This window comes from Bufo gargarizans, chromosome 3, assembly GCF_014858855.1.
Source record: "Bufo gargarizans isolate SCDJY-AF-19 chromosome 3, ASM1485885v1, whole genome shotgun sequence".
NCBI classification, from domain to species: Eukaryota; Metazoa; Chordata; class Amphibia; order Anura; family Bufonidae; genus Bufo; species Bufo gargarizans.
Genome location: NC_058082.1, coordinates 443137781 through 443156423, shown reverse-complemented (window position 1 = coordinate 443156423; position 18643 = coordinate 443137781).

Below are 18643 nucleotides of genomic sequence, written 5' to 3'. Positions count from 1 at the left end.
AGAATCTGTCTTCATGTCAGCAGAGAATTAGTCTGCATGTCATAGCAGAGAATCAGGCTTCACGTCACCCACCACTGCAACAGTCCATTGGCATATATTTAGGCCCAGCACCCAGGCAGAGGAGAGAGGTCCCGTAACAGAGGATCTGGCTTCATGTCAGCAGAGAATCAGTCTGCATGTCATAGCAGAGAATGAGGCTTCACGTCAGCCACCACTGCAACAGTCCATTGGCATATATTTAGGCCCAGCACACACACAGGCAGAGGAGAGAGGTCCCGTAACAGACAATCTGGCTTCATGTCAGCAGAGAATTAGTCTGCATGTCATAGCAGAGAATGAGGCTTCACGTCACCCACCACTGCAACAGTCCATTGGCATATATTCAGGCCCAGCACCCAGGCAGAGGAGAGAGGTCCCGTAACAGAGGATCTGGCTTCATGTCAGCAGAGAATCAGTCTGCATGTCATAGCAGAGAATCAGGCTTCACGTCAGCCACCACTGCAACAGTCCATTGTCATAAATTTAGGCCCAGCACCCAGGCAGAGGAGAGAGGTCCCGTAACAGAGGATCTGGCTTCATGTCAGCAGAGAATCAGTCTGCATGTCATAGCAGAGAATCAGGCTTCACGTCAGCCACCACTGCAACAGTCCATTGTCATAAATTTAGGCCCAGCACCCAGGCAGAGGAGAGAGGTCCCGTAACAGACAATCTGGCTTCATGTCAGCAGAGAATTAGTCTGCATGTCATAGCAGAGAATCAGGCTTCATGTCAGCCACCACTGCAACAGTCCATTGGCATATATTTAGGCCTAGCACACAGGCAGAGGAGAGGTTCATTCAACTTTGGGTAGCATCGCAATATAATGGTAAAATGAAAATAAAAATAGGATTGAATGAGGAAGTGCCCTGGAGTCCAATAATATATGGTTATGGGGAGGTAGTTAATGTCTAATCTGGACAAGGGACGGACAGGTCCTGTGGGATCCATGCCTGGTTCATTTTTATGAACGTCAGCTTGTCCACATTGGCTGTAGACAGGCGGCTGCGTTTGTCTGTAATGACGCCCCCTGCCGTGCTGAATACACGTTCAGACAAAACGCTGGCTGCCGGGCAGGCCAGCACCTCCAAGGCATAAAAGGCTAGCTCTGGCCACGTGGACAATTTAGAGACCCAGAAGTTGAATGGGGCCGAACCATCAGTCAGTACGTGGAGGGGTGTGCACACGTACTGTTCCACCATGTTAGTGAAATGTTGCCTCCTACTAACACGTTGCGTATCAGGTGGTGGTGCAGTTAGCTGTGGCGTGTTGACAAAAGTTTTCCACATCTCTGCCATGCTAACCCTGCCCTCAGAGGAGCTGGCCGTGACACAGCTGCCTTGGCGACCTCTTGCTCCTCCTCTGCCTTGGCCTTGGGCTTCCACTTGTTCCCCTGTGACATTTGGGAATGCTCTCAGTAGCGCGTCTACCAACGTGCGCTTGTACTCGCGCATCTTCCTATCACGCTCCAGTGCAGGAAGTAAGGTGGGCACATTGTCTTTGTAGCGTGGATCCAGCAGGGTGGCAACCCAGTAGTCCGCACAGGTTAAAATGTGGGCAACTCTGCTGTCGTTGCGCAGGCACTGCAGCATGTAGTCGCTCATGTGTGCCAGGCTGCCCAGGGGTAAGGACAAGCTGTCCTCTGTGGGAGGCGTATCGTCATCGTCCTGCCTTTCCCCCCAGCCACGCACCAGTGATGGACCCGAGCTGCGTTGGGTGCCACCCCGCTGTGACCATGCTTCATCCTCATCCTCCTCCACCTCCTCCTCATCCTCGTCCTCCTCGTCCTCCAGTAGTGGGCCCTGGCTGGCCACATTTGTACCTGGCCTCTGCTGTTGCAAAAAACCTCCCTCTGAGTCACTTCGAAGAGACTGGCCTGAAAGTGCTAAAAATGACCCCTCTTCCTCATCCTCCTCCTCCTCCTCCTGGGCCACCTCCTGTTCCATCATCGCCCTAAGTGTTTTCTCAAGGAGACATAGAAGTGGTATTGTAACGCTGATAACGGTGTCATCGCCACTGGCCATGTTGGTGGAGTACTCGAAACAGCGCAACAGGGCACACAGGTCTCGCATGGAGGCCCAGTCATTGGTGGTGAAGTGGTGCTGTTCTGTAGTGCGACTGACCCGTGCGTGCTGCAGCTGAAACTCCACTATGGCCTGCTGCTGCTCGCACAGTCTGTCCAGCATGTGCAAGGTGGAGTTCCACCTGGTGGGCACGTCGCATATGAGGCGGTGAGCGGGAAGGCCGAAGTTACGCTGTAGCGCAGACAGGCGAGCAGCGGCAGGATGTGAACGCCGGAAGCGCGAACAGACGGCCCGCACTTTATGCAGCAGCTCTGACATGTCGGGGTAGTTGTGAATGAACTTCTGCACCACCAAATTCAGCACATGCGCCAAGCAAGGGATGTGCGTCAAATTGGCTAGTCCCAGAGCTGCAACGAGATTTCGCCCATTATCACACACCACCAGGCCGGGCTTGAGGCTCACCGGCAGCAACCACTCGTCGGTCTGTTGTTCTATACCCCGCCACAACTCCTGTGCGGTGTGGGGCCTGTCCCCCAAACATATGAGTTTCAGAATGGCCTGCTGACGTTTACCCCGGGCTGTGCTGAAGTTGGTGGTGAAGGTGTGTGGCTGACTGGATGAGCAGGTGGAAGAAGAGGAGGAGGAAGCCGAGAAGGAGGAGGTGGCAACAGGAGGCAAAGAATGTTGCCCTGCGATCCTTGGCGGCGGAAGGACGTGCGCCAAACAGCTCTCCGCCTGGGGCCCAGCTGCCACTACATTTACCCAGTGTGCAGTTAGGGAGATATAGCGTCCCTGGCCGTGCTTACTGGTCCACGTATCTGTGGTTAGGTGGACCTTGCCACAGATGGCGTTGCGCAGTGCACACTTGATTTTATCGGATACTTGGTTGTGCAGGGAAGGCACGGCTCTCTTGGAGAAGTAGTGCCGGCTGGGAACAACATACTGTGGGACAGCAAGCGACATGAGCTGTTTGAAGCTGTCTGTGTCCACCAGCCTAAATGACAGCATTTCATAGGCCAGTAGTTTAGAAATGCTGGCATTCAGGGCCAGGGATCGAGGGTGGCTAGGTGGGAATTTACGCTTTCTATCAAATGTTTGTGAGATGGAGAGCTGAACGCTGGCGTGTGACATGGTTGAGACGCTTGGTGACGGAGGTGGTGGTGGTGGTGTTGGTGGTACATCCCCTGTTTGCTGGGCGGCAGGTGCCAACGTTCCTCCAGAGGCGGAGGAAGAGGCCGAGGCGGCAGCAGCAGAATAGGCCGAGGCGGCAGCAGCAGAAGAGGTAGCAGGGGGAGCCTGAGTGACTTCCTTGGTTTTAAGGTGTTTACTCCACTGCAGTTCATGCTTTGCATGCAGGTGCCTGGTCATGCAGGTTGTGCTCAGGTTCAGAACGTTAATGCCTCGCTTCAGGCTCTGATGGCACAGCGTGCAAACCACTCGGGTCTTGTCGTCAGCACATTGTTTGAAGAAGTGCCATGCCAGGGAACTCCTTGAAGCTGCCTTTGGGGTGCTCGGTCCCAGATGGCGGCGGTCAGTAGCAGGCGGAGTCTCTTGGCGGCGGGTGTTCTGCTTTTGCCCACTGCTCCCTCTTTTGCTACGCTGTTGGCTCGGTCTCACCACTGCCTCTTCCTCCGAACTGTGAAAGTCAGTGGCACGACCTTCATTCCATGTGGGGTCTAGGACCTCATCGTCCCCTGCATCGTCTTCCACCCAGTCTTGATCCCTGACCTCCTGTTCAGTCTGCACACTGCAGAAAGACGCAGCAGTTGGCACCTGTGTTTCGTCATCATCAGAGACATGCTGAGGTGGTATTCCCATGTCCTCATCATCAGGAAACATAAGTGGTTGTGCGTCAGTGCATTCTATGTCTTTCACCGCTGGGGAAGGGCTAGGTGGATGCCCTTGGGAAACCCTGCCAGCGGAGTCTTCAAACAGCATAAGAGACTGCTGCATAACTTGAGGCTGAGACAGTTTCCCTGGTATGCATGGGGGTGATGTGACAGACTGATGGGGTTGGTTTTCAGGCGCCATCTGTGCGCTTTCTGCAGAAGACTGGGTGGGAGATAATGTGAACGTGCTGGATCCACTGTCGGCCACCCAATTGACTAATGCCTGTACCTGCTCAGGCCTTACCATCCTTAGAACGGCATTGGGCCCCACCATATATCGCTGTAAATTCTGGCGGCTACTGGGACCTGAGGTAGTTGGTACACTAGGACGTGTGGATGTGGCAGAACGGCCACGTCCTCTCCCAGCACCAGAGGGTCCACTAACACCACCACGACCATGTCCACGTCCGCGTCCCTTACTAGATGTTTTTCTCATTGTTATGGTTCACCACAACAACAAATATATTATTTGGCCCAATGTATTGTATTCAAATTCAGCGGGATATAAATTTGAGGCCTAGTATTTAGGCGCTGGGTGACCGGTATGGATTTAGTGACAGAATTAGACTTGGAAATGCACAGAAGCGTGTGTGTGAAGTTATTCTGAATGACCCAATGTGCACCTTGAATATTATATACCCTTTTTGGGATAGATTTCAAATAGCTCTGATATAGCAGGAACCACTAAATTATGAAATTGCTAAATTGGGAATTGTACTTCAACCCAGAACAAAAAATGTGCTTTGACGGGCACTAAATAACTTTCCCAGCTACAACAGGACAGCGGTAACGAGAGATTTAGAGGGATTTAAATTTGAGGCCTAGTATTTAGGCGCTGGGTGACAGGTATGGGTTTAGTGACAGAATTAGACTTGGAAATACACAGTAGCGGGTGTGTGTGAAGTTATTCTGAATGACCCAATGTGCACCTTGAATATTATATACCCTTTTTGGGATAGATTTCAAATAGCTCTGATATAGCAGGAACCACTAAATTATGAAATTGCTAAATTGGGAATTGTACTTCAACCCAGAACAAAAAATGTGCTTTGACGGGCACTAAATAACTTTCCCAGCTACAACAGGACAGCGGTAACGAGAGATTTAGAGGGATTTAAATTTGAGGCCTAGTATTTAGGCGCTGGGTGACAGGTATGGGTTTAGTGACAGAATTAGACTTGGAAATACACAGTAGCGGGTGTGTGTGAAGTTATTCTGAATGACCCAATGTGCACCTTCAATATTATATACCCTTTTTGGGATAGATTTCAAATAGCTCTGATATAGCAGGAACCACTAAATTATGAAATTGCTAAATTGGGAATTGTACTTCAACCCAGAACAAAAAATGTGCTTTGACGGACACTAAATATCTTGCCCAGCAACAACAGTACAGCGGTGGGTAACGAGAGATTTAGAGGGATTTAAATTTGAGGCCTAGTATTTAGGCGCTGGGTCACCGGTATGGATTTAGTGACAGAATTAGACTTGGAAATGCACAGAAGCGTGTGTGTGAAGTTATTCTGAATGACCCTATGTGCACCTTCAATATTATATACCCTTTTAGGGATAGATTTCAAATAGCTCTGATATAGCAGAAACCACTAAATTATGAAATTGCTAAATTGGGAATTGTACTTCAACCCAGAACAAAAAATGTGCTTTGACGGACACTAAATATCTTGCCCAGCAACAACAGTACAGCGGTGGGTAACGAGAGATTTAGAGGGATTTAAATTTGAGGCCTAGTATTTAGGCGCTGGGTCACCGGTATGGATTTAGTGACAGAATTAGACTTGGAAATGCACAGAAGCGTGTGTGTGAAGTTATTCTGAATGACCCTATGTGCACCTTCAATATTATATACCCTTTTAGGGATAGATTTCAAATAGCTCTGATATAGCAGAAACCACTAAATTATGAAATTGCTAAATTGGGAATTGTACTTCAACCCAGAACAAAAAATGTGCTTTGACGGACACTAAATATCTTGCCCAGCAACAACAGTACAGCGGTGGGTAACGAGAGATTTAGAGGGATTTAAATTTGAGGCCTAGTATTTAGGCGCTGGGTCACCGGTATGGATTTAGTGACAGAATTAGACTTGGAAATGCACAGAAGCGTGTGTGTGAAGTTATTCTGAATGACCCTATGTGCACCTTCAATATTATATACCCTTTTAGGGATAGATTTCAAATAGCTCTGATATAGCAGAAACCACTAAATTATGAAATTGCTAAATTGGGAATTGTACTTCAACCCAGAACAAAAAATGTGCTTTGACGGACACTAAATATCTTGCCCAGCAACAACAGTACAGCGGTGGGTAACGAGAGATTTAGAGGGATTTAAATTTGAGGCCTAGTATTTAGGCGCTGGGTCACCGGTATGGATTTAGTGACAGAATTAGACTTGGAAATGCACAGAAGCGTGTGTGTGAAGTTATTCTGAATGACCCTATGTGCACCTTCAATATTATATACCCTTTTAGGGATAGATTTCAAATAGCTCTGATATAGCAGAAACCACTAAATTATGAAATTGCTAAATTGGGAATTGTACTTCAACCCAGAACAAAAAATGTGCTTTGACGGACACTAAATATCTTGCCCAGCAACAACAGTACAGCGGTGGGTAACGAGAGATTTAGAGGGATTTAAATTTGAGGCCTAGTATTTAGGCGCTGGGTCACCGGTATGGATTTAGTGACAGAATTAGACTTGGAAATGCACAGAAGCGTGTGTGTGAAGTTATTCTGAATGACCCTATGTGCACCTTCAATATTATATACCCTTTTAGGGATAGATTTCAAATAGCTCTGATATAGCAGAAACCACTAAATTATGAAATTGCTAAATTGGGAATTGTACTTCAACCCAGAACAAAAAATGTGCTTTGACGGACACTAAATATCTTGCCCAGCAACAACAGTACAGCGGTGGGTAACGAGAGATTTAGAGGGATTTAAATTTGAGGCCTAGTATTTAGGCGCTGGGTGACAGGTATGGGTTTAGTGACAGAATTAGACTTGGAAATACACAGTAGCGGGTGTGTGTGAAGTTATTCTGAATGACCCAATGTGCACCTTCAATATTATATACCCTTTTTGGGATAGATTTCAAATAGCTCTGATATAGCAGGAACCACTAAATTATGAAATTGCTAAATTGGGAATTGTATTTCAACCCAGAACAAGAAATGTGCTTGAACGGACACTAAATAACTCGCCCAGCTACAGCACTAGGGACAGATTTAGCTGGATATAAATTTGAGGCCTAGTATTTAGGCGCTGGGTGACCGGTATGGATTTAGTGACAGAATTAGACTGGGATATGGCCAAAAAATAAACAGACTATTGCTGGTTAAATGCACTTGGTGTGACAGCTTCACCCTGATGTAGGCTTTAGCCAAAAAACAACCACACCATTGAGGGTTAAATGCACTTGGTGACAGGCGCAGCTTGCCCCTGATTTTGTATATGGCCAAAAAATGAACAGACTATTGCTGGTTAAATGCACTTGGTGTGACAGCTTCACCCTGATGTAGGCTTTAGCCAAAAAACAACCACACCATTGAGGGTTAAATGCACTTGGTGACAGGCGCAGCTTGCCCCTGATTTTGTATATGGCCAAAAAATGAACAGACTATTGCTGGTTAAATGCACTTGGTGTCACAGCTTCACCCTGATGTAGGCTTTAGCCAAAAAACAACCACACCATTGAGGGTTAAATGCACTTGGTGACAGGCGCAGCTTGCCCCTGATTTTGTATATGGCCAAAAAATGAACAGACTATTGCTGGATAAATGCACTTGGTGTGACAGCTTCACCCTGATGTAGGCTTTAGCCAAAAAACAACCACACCATTGAGGGTTAAATGCACTTGGTCGCAGCTTGTGCTGGCGCACCACAAGACACAAAATGGCCGCCGATCACCCCAGAAAAATGAGACTGACAAACGGTCTGTGCAGCCTAAAAACAGTGAGCAATTGAGGATCAGCAGCTCAATGATCCACAGCTGCAGATCGATCAGTTAATCAAGTCCTTTGGAGGAGTTAATCTGCCTAATCTCGCCCTACTGTCGCAGCCGCAACCTCTCCCTACGCTAATCAGAGCAGAGTGACGGGCGGCGCTATGTGACTCCAGCTTAAATAGAGGCTGGGTCACATGGTGCTCTGGCCAATCACAGCCATGCCAATAGTAGGCATGGCTGTGATGGCCTCTTGGGGCAAGTAGTATGACGCTTGTTGATTGGCTGCTTTGCAGCCTTTCAAAAAGCGCCAAGAAAGCGTCACAAAAGCGCGAAGAAAGCGACGAACACCGAACCCGAACCCGGACTTTTACGAAAATGTCCGGGTTCGGGTCCGTGTCACGGACACCCCAAAATTCGGTACGAACCCGAACTATACAGTTCGAGTTCGCTCATCCCTAGTCACGAGTTGATCTGGCCCTTGCCAGCCCCAGGCTCATAAACAGGGTTAAAAAAATGAATTATGAAAGTCATGGTATTTCTGACCACTCCCCGGTCACGGTAATATTGGATAGCTATAATAAACCAAATAAAAATAGAATTTTTAAACCTAACCCCCATTGGATAACATTAATAAGGGATGTGGATGAGATTAATGAAGAAATTAAGTTCTTCTGGAGCGACAATATTAACTCAACACACATCCACATGGTTTGGGATTCGCTTAAGGCATACCTTCGAGGTTTATACTCACACCAAATTAGAAAACAGAAAAATTTCTTCGCCCAAACTCAAAAAGAAATAGAAGGTATGCTCAACCAGATAAGGAATGAGATCACTCAGTTAAATACCCCAGAAAAACAACTTCAATTTAAAAAAGTGTGAGACGAATATAAACAATATTTATATAAAAAAGCACAGAATAAAATGTTCTTCTTGGGGCTGAGGACCTTTAGCAAATCCGGTAAACCAAGTAGATTACTAATCACAATACTAAAAAATCAAAGGGGGAGTAACAACATTATGGGAATTAGGACAGAGGCAGGAGACATTTTAAGAGACCCTGATGACATCCTAGGGGAATTCACTCGATATTTCTCCGTGCTATAGCAGGATGGGCCCATAGATCAGGGAGGAAAAATAGATCAATACCTAGATAACATTACGATTCCGGAATTTTACAAACAAGATATTGACTGATTAAATAGAACGATCCAACTGAGTGAGTTACAAACTACGTTAAAATCCATCAAGGGTAATATGTCACCAGGGTTGGATGGTTTCCCATTTGAAGTATACCGAAAACATGAGGGAATTATTCTCCCCCAAATGTTGGAAGTATTAAACCAATCGTGGATATTGGGCTCTCTACCTCCCTCATGGATGGAAGCAACCATCACACTAATCCCCAAAAAGGGGAAAGACCCGTTGTCAGTTACATGTTATCGTCCCATCTCTCTGTTGAACACAGATTATAAAATCCTTGCAAAACTGTTAGCCAACAGATTAAAAGTCGTTATTCATAAAGTCGTTCACGCGGACCAAACTGGGTTCATTCCTAAAAGGAATATACAGGATAATGTAAGGAGGGCCTTCCTGAATATTCAGATAGGGGATGGGGAGGACTACTCCATCCTGTCTCTTGTCGCGGCTAAGGCGTTCGACAGGGTGGAGTGGCCCTTCCTCTGGAGAGTGATGTCACGGGTGAAGATAGGTGAATATTTCTCCAGATGGGTTCGCATTCTGTATCAAAACCCGGTATCCAGGGTTCAAGTTAATGGGGAATATTCTTACTCTTTTCCACTGACCCGATGAACGCATCAGGGATGCCCCCTCTCCCCTTTACTCTTTTCATTGTTCCTGGAGCCAATGGCATGCAAAATTAGAGCAGATGAGGAAATACAGGACTTTGGATGTGAGGGAGAAGTCGACAAAATAAGTCTTTATGCGGTCGATACTCAACTTTTTTGGGGGGGAGGGTATAGTAACTTGCCCAGGGTTATGGAAAGTGTGGACGAATTTGGATGTTTATCTGGATATGAGATACACTGGAAAAAATCGAAGTTTCTCCCATTGAGACGCCCTGTTCCATCGGGTTATAATTTTCGGGTTAGTACGCTGACCCCATCAGAATCTCTACTATATCTGGGCATCCATATCGGGACCAAACTGGAATATTATAAGAAACTGAATATACTCCCAATAATAGTTAAAGTTAAGGAAAAAATTAGAACATGGTTAAAACGCCCCCTGTCACAAATCAACCGTATAGCCCTTATAAAAATGACATTATTACCAATGCTATTATATGTACTAAATGCAAGCCCAATAATGGTAGAAGATATGTTTTTCAATAAACTGGAGACCCTTTTCAATGAATTAATATGGGGACGCAAACAAGTTAGAATTAAAATACAATACCTGTATAAAGAAGAGGGTGGAATCTCTGTCCCTTTTCTAAAAGGATATTATTTGGCTGCACAGTTGAGAAGGTGCGTGAGGAATCAAAAGTATAAATGTATACGGCTCATTTTTGGGGAGCACTGTGGACCTTGGGAGGATCTTTTCTTCATCCTCGAAAAGGGTCCCATTGAGAAGAAAATAATAACAAACCCGTTTAGTAGAATGCTTGGGTACATTTGGCAACAAGTTAGACGTATGGCTGGAGTATCCCAAGCGGTTCAGTACACCCCCCTGTGGGGGAATGCACACTTACCACAAGTTATGCAACTGGGTGATGTTGAATATTGGGAAAAACAGGGGATACATTTAATTGCACAGGTTTTTGATAAAGGACAGATCAAGCCCCTAAACGAAATCCTCCCTGATACCACACTAGGATTCATTGATAAATTCCCATACGAACAGCTATGACACGCCATACACTACACGGAAAATAGGAACTATTTAAATATCGCATGACACTAAACACTTCCACTATATCGCACATTTATGCAAAGTTAAAATATGAATACACAAAATCGATCACATTTAGAGCTGAGGCTAAATGGGAAAAAGATCTGCAGAATGTGGAACCCATCCCGTGGAATATTGTTTATAAAAATATTAAAAGGTCCACGGTCTCCCCTGCCCATACGTGGATTCTATTGAAAATTATACACCGTCTCTATTACACACCAGGACTATTGCATACTATTTATAAAGACAGAGATCAGAACTGCTATAAATGTAACAAAGACAGAGGAGAGTACAAACACTTGTTGTGGGAATGCCCGGGGATAAAAGATTACTGGATTAAAATATTTCGGAAACTGCAGAATAGCTCCCCCATGAAATACGAAGTATGTATCGAATATGCGATTCTGGGTATTTTCCCAGAGACAGATAAAAATAAAACTGAGCAACTACTTTGGCTTCGGGGCATTGCCTTGGCCAAAATAATAATAGTTAAACATTGGGGCTCCACTAAATATCCCAATTTCCAGGAATGGATAGAGTGTATGAACAGGGTAAAGCTGTACGAACATAGTCTTGCCCAAACAGTGGGAAAAAAAGCAGCCTGGCTGCGGATATGGGGTAATTGGAAATGATAACACTAGGTGCGATGACAGTAGCTCCACGGAAGAAAAGGGGTTGGAGGGAGAGGTGGGAGGGTATAAAACAAAAGGAGATTTAATACAAGATGAGAACATGTCGTATTGTACTGCTTTTGATATTGAATTGGAATATTATAGATTTCAATTTTTTTAATAAAAAAGTATTAAACCAAAAAAAAAAAAAGGCTGGTATACATGTCTATTATGCACAAGGTACGGACAAGTACTGTGGGATCCATGCCTGGTTCATTTTAATGAACGTGAGCTTGTCCACATTGGCTGTGGACAGGCGGCTGCGCTTGTCTGTGATAACGCCCCCTGCCTTGCTAAACATACATTCAGATAATACACTGGCTGCAGGGCAGGCCAGCACCTCCAAGATGTAAAGGGCAAACTCAGGCCATGTGCCCATTTTGGAGACCCAGAAGTTGAAGGGGGCAGACCCGTCATTCAGTACGTGTAGGTGTGTGCACACATACTGCTCCACCATGTTGCTGAAATGCTGCCTCCTGCTAAGACGTTCCATATCAGATGGTGGTGCTGGTTGTTGTGGCGTGCTGACAAAGCTTTTCCACATTTCGGCCATGCTAACCATGCCTTCTGAGGTGCTGGTGATGCCCCAGCTGCGTTGGCGACCTCATCCTCTACCTTCGCCTTGTGCTTCCACTGTGCCCCGCTGTCAGGTGGGAATGCCACCAGCAGCGCGTCTACCAGCGTGCGTTTGTACTCACACATCTTACGATCACGCTCCAGTGATGGAATTAAGGAGGGTACATTGTCCTTGTAACGGGGATCCAGCAGCGTGGACACCCAGTAATCAGCACAAGTTAGAATGTGGACAACTCAGCGTTTTTTGCGGAGACACTGCAGCATGTAATCGCTCATGTGTGCCAGGCTGCCAAGAGGCAACTAAAAGTTGTCCTCTGTGGGAGGTGTATTGTCTGTGTCCTCTGTATCCCCCCAGCCACGCACCAGTGATGGCCATGAGCTGGTCTGGGTGCCACCCTGCTGTGAACACAGTTCCTCCTCCTCTATCTCCTCCTCCTCATCCTCCACCTCATCATGCTCCAGAACTGTGCCCTGGCTGGACAATTGTGTACCTGCCATTTGTGGGTGCAGGAACCCACCCTCAGAGCAACTTGTGAATGACTGGCCGGAAACCCTACGAAATGATCCCTCTTCCTCCTCCTCCTCCTGTGCCACATCCTCTTCCATCATCGCCAGGAGCGTTTTTTCAAGGAGGCATAGAAGTGGGATAGTAATGCTGAGAACTGCGTTATCGACACTGGCCATGTTGGTGGAGTACTCGAAACAGCGCAACAAGGAACACAGGTCTCACATGGAGGCCCAGTCATTGGTGGTAAAGTGGTGCTGTTTCACAGAGCGACTCACCGTGAGTGTTGCAGCTGAAACTCCACTATCGCCTGCTGCTGCTCGCACAGTCTGGCCAGCATGTGCAAGGTGGAGTTCCACCTTGTGGGCACGTCGCATATGAGGCGGTTAGCGGGAAGGCCTAAGTTACACTGCAGTGCTGACAGGCGAACAGCAGCAGGGTGAGAACACCAAAAGCGCGCACAGACAGCCCGCACTTTCTGCAGCAGCTCTGACATATCGGGGTAATTTTTAAGGAAGCTCTGCACCACCAAATTCAGCACATGCTCCAGGCAAGGGATATGCGTCAAACCAGCTAGTCCCAGAGCTGCTACGAGATTTCGCCCATTATCGCACACCACCAGGCCTGGCTTGAGGCTCACTGACACCAACCACTCATCGGTCTGTTGTTCATGGCCCGTCCACAGCTCCAGCGCGGTGTGGGGTTTGTCCTCCAAACAGATACGTTTTAAAACTGCCTGCTGTCTTTTACCCCTGGCTGTGCTGAAGTTGGTGGTGAAGGTGTTACGCTGACCGGATGAGGAGGCGGTAGAGGATGAAGAAGCGGAGTAGGAGGAGGAAGTAACGGGAGGCAAAGAGAAGCACCCTGCAATCCTCGGTGGTGGAAGGACATGCGCCAAACTGCTATCCGCCTCAGGCACAGCCGCCACTGCATTTGCCCAGTGTGCTTTTAGGGAGATATAACGTCCCTGACCGTGCTTACTGGTCCACGTATCCATAGTTAGGTGCACCTTGCCACAGATGCCGTTGCGCAGTGCACACCTGATTTTGTCCCCCACTTGGTTGTGCAGGGAAGGGATGGCTCGCCTGGAAAAGTAGTGGCAGCTGTGCACAACGTACTGTGAGAAAGCCACCTCCATAAGGCTTTTAAAACTCTCTGTCTCCATCAGACGGAATTACAGCATTTCAAAGGCCAGTAATTGTGAAATGCTGGCATTCAGGGCCAGGGATCGCGGGTGGGTAGAGAGGTACTTCCTCTTCCACCCCAGTGTTTGGGAGATGGAGAGCTCAACGCTTCCGTGGGACATTGTGGAGATGCTTGGTGACCCAAGTCGTGGTGTTGCTGGCAGATCCTCTGTTTGAGGTGTGGCAGGTGTTTCTCCAGAGGTGGATGAAGAGGCCGAGACTGCAGCAGAAGAGGAAGCAGGAGGAGCCAGAGACCTTTCTTGGTTTTCCTCCAAACTACACAGGTCACTTGCATGACCTTGAGTCCATGTAGGGTCGAGGACCTCATTGTCCTCCACATCATCTTCCACCAAGTCTTTAACCCTGCCCTCCTTGTCAGTCTGCACACTGCAGAAAGCCACAGCAGTTGGTACCTGTGTTTCGTCATCATCCAAGACGTGCTGCGGAGGTCCTCCCATGTACTCATCTCGAAACATAAGTGGTTGGGCATCGGTGCACTCAATCTCTTCAACTTCTGGGGCAGGGCTATGTGGATGGCCCTGGGAAACCCTGCTAACAGAGTCATCAAAAGCAGAAGAGACTGCTGCATGATTTGGGTGATTTGCAAGGCGGTGAGGTGAAAGACTGATGGACATCGGCTGCAGGTGCTAACTCTGATCTTTCAGCAGGAGACTGGGTGAGAGACAATGTGAAGGAACTGGAGGCACTGTCAGCAACCCAATCTACTATCGCCTCTGCTTGTTCTGGCCTCACCATTCGTAGAGCCACATTAGGCCCTACCAAATACCGCTGAAGGTTCTGTCGCCTACTCGCACCTGAGGAAGGTGTTTCACTTGTAGCTGGTTGACCAGGTCCTCTCCCTGCAACAGGAGCTTCACCAGAAGCACCACGACGGGGCCACGTCTCTTATTCAACACTCTCCTCATTCTCCACAAATTTTGGATCTTGCCCAAAATGGGTGTTTTTTTAATAACAGAATAGAACACCAGTATCTAACGCGTGTATGTCACACTGACAGATGCAGCAAAGGCTGCAAATTTAGTATTTTACCCGAAATGGGTGTTTTTTTAAACCCAAAAGATTATTGTAGTATTTCTAGCTTGTATGCCACACAAACAAATGCAGTATAGGCCCCTGATGTAGGATATTGCCAAAAATTGGTTGTTTTTTTTAAACCCAGAATATTATTGCAGTATTTTAAGCTTGTATCTCACACTGACAGATGCAGCCAAGGCTGCAAATTTAGTATTTTGCCCAAAATGGGTGTTTTTTTAAACCCAGAATATTATTGCAGTATTTCAAGCTTGTCTTTCACACTAACAAATACTGAATAGGCCCCAGATGTAGGGTATTGCCCAAAATGGGTGTTTTTTTAATAACAGAATATGACAATAATATTTAACGCTTGTATTTCACACTGACAAATGCAGCAAGTGCTGTAAAATTTAGTCTTTTGTACAAAAAGGGTGTTTCTTAAAACCAAGAAAATTATTGCAGTATTTCAAGCTACTGACTAATGCTGCATAGGCCCCAGATGGAGGGTGTTGACAAAAAGTTGTGCTTTTTGTAAACCCAGAAAATTATCGCAGTATTTCAAGCCTGTATGTAACAATGACAGATGCAGCAAACACCACAAATTTAGTATTTTGCCCAAAATGGGTGTTTTTTTAAATAACAGAATATGACAGAAGTATATAACGCTTGTATTTCACACTGAACGATGCAGCAAGGGCTGTAAAAGTTAGCATTTCACCCATAAAGGGTCTTTTTTTTAAACCTAGAAAATTATTGCTGTATTTCTAGCTTAAATTGCACACTGACAAATGCGGTATAGGCCACAGATGGAGGGTATTGCCAAAAATGGGTGTTTTTTTAAACCTATAAAATTATTGCTTATTTCAAGCTTGTTTTTAACAATGACAGATGCAGCAAACTCTGCAAAATTAGGATTTTGCCCTAAATGGGTGGGGGGGTTTTTAAACCGGAATATGACAGCAGTATATAACGCTTGAATTTCACACTGAGAGATGCAGAAAGGGCTGTCAAATTTTTTACTTTGCCCAAAAAGAGTGTTTTTTTAAAACACAGAAAATTTTTGCTGTATTTCAAGCCTAAATTGCACACTGACAAATGCGGCATAGGCCCCAGATGGAGGGTATTGCCCAAAATTGTTGATTCTATTAAACCCAGAATATAATTGTGGTATTTCAAGCTTCTATTTGACTGTAACAAATGCACATATGATGTGCTGGTGCACAAAACTTGCATAAAATAGCCGCCACCGCCCACCTAACTAACAGACGGATAAAAGTTATTTTTCTGGGTCACTGGGCTCAGGGCAGGGTAAAAAGATTGTGCACTTCAACCACAAAACAAAATCTAGGTAGATCACTGAGTTAACAAGCACTTCAGATTAAAGATTCTATCCTATTCTCTCTCACACAGCAGCAGCATCCTATCCCTACACTACTCAGAGCAGAGTGACGTGCAGAGCTACGTAACTCCTGCTTATATAGAGGCTGGGTCACATGCTACACTGGCCAATCACAGCCATGCCATTAGTAGGCATGGCTGTGATGGCTTCTAAGGACACACAAGTTAAATGCTTGTTGATTAACTCGCCGAACCCCGAACCCAAACTTTTACTGTAAAGTTCGGGTGCGGGTCCCGGGTCCAAAAATCCTAAAGTTCGGTACGAACCCAAGCTTTACAGTTCGGGTTCGCTCAACCCTACCCTTAAGGTGTTCCACGGTAATGAAAGCAAAATTGTGTGGATTTTCCATTTAAATCCATTTTTCTGTAACACAGCAAAGGTTAACAGCAAAATAAACATAAATATGCATTACCCTGATTCTGCAGTTTACATACCTGTAGTCATGACCTGCTGTATGGGCACATGGCAGGTCTCAGAAGGAAAGGAGCACAATATTTTTCTTGGATAATAGATTTTGCTGTTATGGTTTACAGTTGCCATGTCAGATTTGAAGAGACCCTCAGGTACCACTAGAAAACCCCAAAAAAGTGACACCAATTTGGTAACTACACCCCTCAAGGAATTGATCAAGTGGTGAAGTGAATGCTTTAACCCAACAAATGTTTAATAGAATTTAGAAATATTTTGAAAATGTACCCTATAAATTGTTAAGCATTTATTCCTGAATACAGCAACACCCCATATGTGATTGTAAACTGCTGTTTGGGGAAACAAAGAATTTGCAGAAATTGCTTTTAGGAGCCATAACATTTTTTTTTTTCTCAAACACAGCTGTTTGATGGCTCCTTTGTTGCAGACGTGCTGTAGTTTTTTATTGGTATCATTTTGGGGTCCATATGTGTTTTTGATCACTTTTTATACAATTTTTTGGTAGGTGAGAGGCAAAAATTGTAATTCTGTCAGTGTTTTTACATTTTTTATGGGGTTCCTCATGGTGTATATCTGATATTTTTATTCTGTGGGAAGATATGTATATGGCGATACCAAATTCATATAGTTTTTTATGTTTTACTACTTTTTCAGCATAAAATCACTTGTGTTAAAAATAAATGATATTTTGCATTGCCATATACTAGCATCCATAACATTTTCATTTTTTCACCAATTAAGCCGTGTCAGAGCTTGTTTTTTTTTTTTTTTTTGCGGGACGGGCTGTAGTTTAATTGGTATCACTTTGGGATACATATGACTTTTTGATCACTTTTTATAAATAAAATTGTGGAGGTGAGGTGACAAAAACAGCAATTCCGTAATTGTTTTATAATTTTTATGTTTAGTACATTCACCGCGTGGTATCAGTAACATGATCATTTTATAGATCTGTTCGTTTTAGACACGGAGAGACCAATTATATGTGTACTTTATTTTATTTTTTCATTTTCAAGCAATTATAAATGAACAGATATGGGAAAAGGTAATTTTATTTTTATTAAAATGTTTCATAGAATTTTTGGTTTTATTGTTTTTTTTTCTATCTTGAAGATCTAGTGGGCCTGATTTCTATACAGTGCATTGCAATGTACTGTACTGTCAGTATTACACTGATACTAAGCATCCGTTTGCATTGGTCACCATCAGGCTGCTGCCATTGCACTGATTGGGGAAAGAGGGAGCCTCCTCCCTCTATTAACCCCATGGATGCCGCGAGCGCTACTGACCGCAGCATCTACGAGGATAAATGGCAGAGATTATTGCCAGCACAGATCTCAGCCATTGCAGCAGCATGTCAGCTATATGTTACAGCTGACCCTTGCTGCTGATGGCATTGGCTCTATTCCTGAGCTGCTTCCATCACATACAATATTGGGGGATTGCATGGAAGGCTGCAGGGGGGCATCAGGGGCACAGCTGAGGCACATGGGATTTCAGGCTATATTCGAGTGGAGATCAGAGCCTGAAAACGGCAGACTAACCAATCGGAGTGCTCACTGGCAAAAGGCCACTCTGATTGGTCCCTTGCCAGCTTCTCTGGTGTCTCTGCTGTAGGGAGACTCTTTATAGTCTCACATCCCCGGCTAGCAGTTTGGAAGTAGCTGTACAGCCAATTGCGTTAAGTTACAGGCAATTTGGATGTACAATCACATGCAAATGCATAAAGGGGTAAGTTAAACCAGCATATAGGTGATCAGTACACTAAAACACAGAGTAGGGCCTGGGAGTGATAATATGAAATTGAGCGTCAGGCCTTGTGGCAGATCATACAGATCATTGTGTAAAAAAATAGCCCAATCACAGCTCCATAGGCATAGCTTTAAAAAAAAGGTATGTCAGAATATGGTGATGAAAAGAAAAAAATCTAAATTATTTTTTTAAAATATTAAAACGCAAGAAAAACTATAGAAATGTGGTATTAATGTAATCATACTGACTCGGAGAA